Below are 6277 nucleotides of genomic sequence, written 5' to 3'. Positions count from 1 at the left end.
ACTGGCCGACGGGGCTCTGGGGCCACTTGCTTCTTAGCCACCCTGCAGTTGCTTTTCTCTAATTTTGAAGGCTTCAAGTTTTGAAGGGAAAGGTGGCCCAAGAAGGTGATGTTGTCTGACTGGGGACCTCCCTTTACCTCACAACCGTCCATGGCTGCCCACTACTCCTCACTGTGCCACTCAGTGTGCCCCACAACCCGGGCCCAGTGCCTTCTCCTTGCCTCCACGAACCCTCCCCACCTCCTTCTGCCTCCCCCCTTTAGCACATGCTCCTTCCTTATCCTGGAGAACCCCCTCCTTCTCCTCCCACCCCGAGCAACCATTCACCGTTGAAACTCCATTCATTTGTGAAGCACCAGCTCAAACATTACCTCCTACGAGAAGTCTGACCCAACTCCTCAGCCTAAATGAACAGCCCCATCCCACCCTTGCTGCCTACTGGGTGAGTCTATAGTCCAGCACTTATAACTGTTTTCAAGTTTCACCTACATGCAAAATACCTATGGGGCACTGCTCAGCATGCCAGGCACAGTGCTAACGGCTTTAGGCAATTTTCTTACATAATCCTCGCCACGCTCTATCAGTGGGACCCACTGTGCCCCTCCTGCAGATGGGAAGTAGAGCCTCTGAGAGGCCAAGTGAGCTGCTCAGAGCGAGGTGGTCTGTACAAGAGGGATTTCTACCCAGGCTGTTTTCCTGTTGAGCCCCCTCCCCTCCCCTGGCCAAACTGCCTTACCACATTCCCTGCACTGGCTGCCAAAGAAGACTATTTGTCCACTAATGTAAGCCTGCTTGGGATCTTTTATGCTATCCTGTGGCAGGAAGGCCTTTTACTAAAGAGGCTGTAGCCAATGCTGCATGCGTAAAGAACAGCCCAGCAGCCAGGGAAATCCACAGTTGAGTGTCAGTGGCTGGCATGTGACTTCCTCGACACTCAGGGCTTTTATGGTTGAAAACAGAAGGCTTTGAGTGCCGGGGAAGACTTTTCCTTAAAGACCAAACCTCACTAACCTCAACTCTGTTCATCACAAGACTTGAAACTTTTGACATGGCTCTTTCACCCCTGGTCTGGGCAGCAGGCTGTGTTAAGTCTACATCACCACCGGCAGCTGACAGCTTCTGCACCACCAGGGGTGTGTTTGGAAGCCACTCGTTGCCTCTCTTTGCTCTCTCTCACTCAGGGACAACTCCCAAGTCCTAGACTTTTTAAGTAGCTCAAAGAATGGAAAGGAGTGCCTAGAAAAGAAATTCAAAAAATTAAAAAAAAAAAAAAAAAGACACGCGTGTGTGTGTGTATAAGAGAGAGAGAGAGAGAGAGAGAGAGAGAGAGAGAGAGAGAGAGAATGTGTTTATCCCATCAGCTTTTATTGAACCTCTTTGTACAGAGTTTTTTGCAAAGAAGTGGAGGTCTTCAAGGCAAGGAATCATGGCGTCTTGGGGCCAGAAGACCTTTGCCATCAGGTTCTTACCTCTGAAAGGTATTTCTTGGTAATTCTGAAGCATTTCGTTTGCCTCATGATGTTACCAGGCTTTCTCCTCCCAAAAATCGCACTGGGATTTTAAGTAGATTTACGTTACATTCATAATTTAATTTGGAGAACTGGCCTTTTGTCAACGCTGTGTCTTCCCGAGGAGGAACGTTGCGTGCTTTTCCATTTATTCACGTCCCTCAATCCCATTAAATGTTTGTCTTCATGCAGGCCTTGTATGTTTCTTTAACCATTTTTCTCAAGGTTTTATATCATGGTGGCTGTGGCTGGGATTTACTGTTGTTGAATTTAGGCACGCACACCTCACCTGCTTTTAAAAAGGGGATATCCTGACATTAGGAGAGTGGACTAAATTCCAGCTACAGAGTTCTAGTCTGCGCCCCTTCATGGCCATGTGCCTGTGGGCAAGGGGCCTGGTACATGCTAGAAGTTGGGAATCAGGAGCGTGATGGGTGGGTAGAGGGGTCCTTCGTCATCAAAGTCAAGGTAGGTCTGTGTCAGTTACTTCCCAGAATTCAGTGCCTTCAGCCATCATTTATCATTGCTCACACATCTGCAGCTCGGCTGTGGCTCGCCTAGTCCGGGCATGGCCGGGGGCTTTTGCTTCAAGTTGTGGCTGCCGGGGTTGCGATGGGCTTGCTCTGCTTTCCACTGTAGTTCTGTGCAAAATGGTACAGTGGTCAGGTGGAACTTAAGGTTCCTTAAGTTCTGGATATAGAATTGGAACACTGTCATTTCTGCACGTCACGTGGCTGAACTCAAGAGTCAGGGGCCAGAGTGGTGGCTTTGCTAAGCTGGAACCGTGTTTCCAAGAGTGTCCTTATGTGTGTGGGTGTGGAGTAGGGTTGGCCACAAGAGAATATGCACAAGATGTGGAAGACGGAAGTGAAGCGATGGGCATGTCTACGGCTGTTGCAGATCACTGCGGAGGACCTGCTGGCTCACCTGGTTGGTGTGGGGCAGCAGCCGGCTCACGGCTCCTTGAAGTCCCACCAAATCTCCTTCTTCAGGTTCTCCATATCATGAGACAAGGGCAGCTCCGTGGAGAATTGCGCCAGCTTTTCTGCAGTTCTATGTGAACGTTAGAGGCTTGAGGGCAGTTAGACTCACGTGGGATCTGGCGTGTCCTGTGGGCTGCGGTTGGCCACTACTCCTGCCTGCCTCACTTTCCTTCCTGTGCGTCATCCCCCAGGCCCAGCAACAATGCAAGGACAATGCCCTCAAATGCATTACCTACCCTATCCCCAAGGTCACATAAGGTCCAAGCCCTGTGAGAAATTCAGTCTAGCCCTCATCACGATTGTGCTGTGCTGTTCGAACCCTTGCTGGTGCAGGCAGGAACATGCACACTGCCACAGCAAGGCCAGAGCAAGGGAGGGGTGAACACTCAGGAATGGCGTTGCCACCGCGCCCCACAACTCAGGACTAGCAGTTCACTCTACCAAGGTCATGATCTCCTCCTTATGAAGACAGGACAGTACGTACAAACCTTCTCTGAATATTTTTTTCTGAAGGTTGAGGCAAATAGGGCTCCAATTCACATTCAGAACACAACAACTTTGGTAATCTGTAGCTCCTATCTTGGTTAACTACAGATCACCTCTGCTAAACTACCCATTTTAAATGATCTGAGTGACCTCTCAAGAGAAGTCACCAATACTGTACTTCATTATAAAGGGATTTTTAAAAAGTAAGGCTCTCTTTTCAATCAAAGCATTCTAACAAATGGTCTTCCGACAAAGTTATGAATAATAATTAAATTGCTAGAGTCTAAATCCTGACCCACTTACTTCAAGGAATATTTGATAGAGTCATAGGGTAGAATAATTAAACAACCCCAGTCTCTTTAGGTTTTTTTTTAACAGGATTTTATCTGTAATATAAATAATTTCTTCTTTCATTTGCCCACCACCATCCTGGATTTCCCATTTCTGACAGGTCCAAGCTATGAGCTTAAGTAACACTTTAAATTTGAATTTCCTAAGAAGCCTTTTGTGCCTTTATTTTTTCTTAAAACAATTTTGGCTTGCTTGGCCTGGGACAGTGGCTTTGGGGCTTTGGGAGAGATAAGACATTTCAATGTTCTCTTGACAGATGAACTAAAGAAAACCCCTTATACACACGTCATCTGATTGGCCTCATGTCATTTTGATCACTCCGTCTGACAGTTCCGATCTAGTTTTTCTTTCAAAAAAGGGTATCCATTTCAAGGTTTAGAGTTCTTAGGATTTTGAATCTTTGATTAAAAAAAGTGAAATTTAATCTTGAATCAATGGCAGGGAACGTGAGCAAGGTTAGTAGGCTTCTCTTCCATAGAAGACCCTTGTGACCAGTATTTATTATGGTAATGCTTTGTTATTATAAACCTCCCATGAATAATATTTTGGGGAACTACCGCACAACAAGGCGTACATTTATAACCCCTGGTTTAGGGGCAGGTGATATCAACGAGCTGAGAAGCACAATTATCTCATGGTTATGCATGCCTACAGAGTGTGTTCATACTTTTGTTTTTTACAACGCGAAGAATATTTTCATTGTAGGTGAAGCATCGGACACATTTTTATTCAAAGGAAGAGAAACAAAACGAAGGTTGTGGCTGCTGTGTGTTCTCAACAGTACCCTGGTGGCCCTTACCCTCTGAGTTGGGGGCTAATTTATCACTGCGCGTCTCATGGGCGCCAGGGCATTATGCTTTACTGTCTGTGTCATGGTCCTCTGATAGCCAACACACAAAAAGGAGTCCTTATTTGGAAATAGGGATCGGTCAATGTGAACAGGAGGGTTTGATGGCGCGCCTGCGGTAGGTATTGTTTTAGGTGGATTTAGTCAAAAATTTCAGTACAGCTTGTTGTGTGTTTGGTGTCCTAGAAAGCAAATCACCATGCAGCTGGCATTTACGTACTTTAGAGGAACTAAGGCCATGTAGACATGGCTCTCAGGTAAATATAAGGCGATACTGGGGAAAGAAAGTGAAATGAGTGATGCTTAAGTACTTAATATGTGCCAAGTGGTTTGCTTAAGGTATCTCTTTGAATCTTCACAGTGACCTAACAGGTTGATATTACTGGGCATGTTTTTCAGAGATGAGGAAATGTAGGTTGAGAGAATTTAAAAGAGCTGTCCTCATTGCTAGAATGTGGTGAGCAGATATTCAAACTGAGGTCTGCTTGGTTCATTTTTTTTCCCCCTTTTAGGTCTGCTTGGTTGTGTAGCTTCCACATACTTCCACTGAACCAGCATTTCCCAAAGTGTACTTAGAAGGGAAGAGCTAAGGATGGGATGTGGAAAGGGGACGCAGGGAGGGATGGGCCAGCATCAAGTGTAGTTGGAAATGTTAGATTAAAGACACATATATTTTTATTTATTGCAAGACTTATCAGAGCTTTCAATATACCACTATGTGGTATTTCCCAAATCCATTTAATCTGCAAATCCCCCCCTTTTTTTTTCTAAAAGGGAATAACAATAGTGGGTCCCTTACAAAGTCATTTGCCCCTGAATGCTGTTCAGTGGAGCTTTGGGTGGTGCTAGTGTTCTAGGGAGAACCCGAATCCCTGCCGCTGCTAGCCTGATGTTCTCCCACATCTGCTCCAACCTCCCTCAGCAGATAAGCCTGATTTGAATCCAGAAGGAGGCTTTCTTTCTTCTTCTTTTTTTCCCCTGCCACTTCGGCATGGTTGTGTGACCATTTTGCTCTGGGAAGAGAGAGAGAGTGAACGAACCTGAATCTGTATCCAAGGCAGGTGAGCATGTGAATCTACTTCTTTGCTTGTATTTTCATTTTGAGTGTGAGCTTTCTGGCCACTTGTGAGTGGATAGCATGCCCCCTCTGTCTTCTGTCCCCAGCTGGTGTGGGAGGCAGGTGCACCCATATGCTACAATATGATGTCAGCGGCGTTGGAGAGATGCATGCCAGAATATAGTGAGACCACAGATGGATGAGTGACTATATTGGGGAGGGGAGGTGGGGGGCAGGAGGAGTAGGGGATGCCTGGGTCTTAAAAATGGGGTAGGATTCATCACACGTATAATAGAAGAAGGGCATTTCATGTCAAGGGAATGGCATGAGCAAAGGTCTGGAAGGTGAGGCAGCATGATCTAAGGAAACAACAGCAGTTCCAAGGGCAGCTTGGACATAAAGTAGGGGGTGAGGACTGGTGAGAGCTGAGGGAGCCGAGATGGGTGGAGGCCAGGCCAGCCATGGAAAACACTGTGTGCTCTTTGAGAGATGATATTCATCCTGTAGTGAATGGATGGCATGGTGGGGTTTGAAAGAAACAGATATTGTGGGTCAGATCTGGGGTTTGACAAGTTTACTCTCAACAAGGCACAAGCCCCTCGCTAAGCAAAGCCCTAGACAAGGGCATGAAGCAGTGAAGGTGAGACAGGCAGTGCAAACAGCAAGGGAGGGAAGAAACAGATTTGCTCCATGTTTTGAAGGACAAACGATGATTGCAGATTGATTGGATTTGAGGAATGGAGAAAAGGGAGAACAGTTACTTCAGCTAGAGCATGGATTGGGCATGGAGGGTGTGTTCATCCAATTTGACCTTTTACATCAAAGGGTGTGAGATAATTCCCAATGCAAAGCCCCTTTGATAATATTCTTATATTCTTGTTCATTTGCTTCCTGCTGTAGCCTGGAGAAAATTGCCAGGCCAGCTGGCAAGAGGTCTGAAGTTGGACCCGCATGCTCCACTTGGGATGCAGAAAGGCCACAAGGTATGATGTAGGACCTGGTCCCAGTTTCTACGTGTGCCGTGTCCTGGCTGTGCTATCTTGGA

The sequence above is a fragment of the Microcebus murinus genome, chromosome 9 (genome assembly GCF_040939455.1).
Source record: "Microcebus murinus isolate Inina chromosome 9, M.murinus_Inina_mat1.0, whole genome shotgun sequence".
Lineage (NCBI taxonomy): Eukaryota > Metazoa > Chordata > Mammalia > Primates > Cheirogaleidae > Microcebus > Microcebus murinus.
This window is presented reverse-complemented; position numbering follows the sequence as displayed.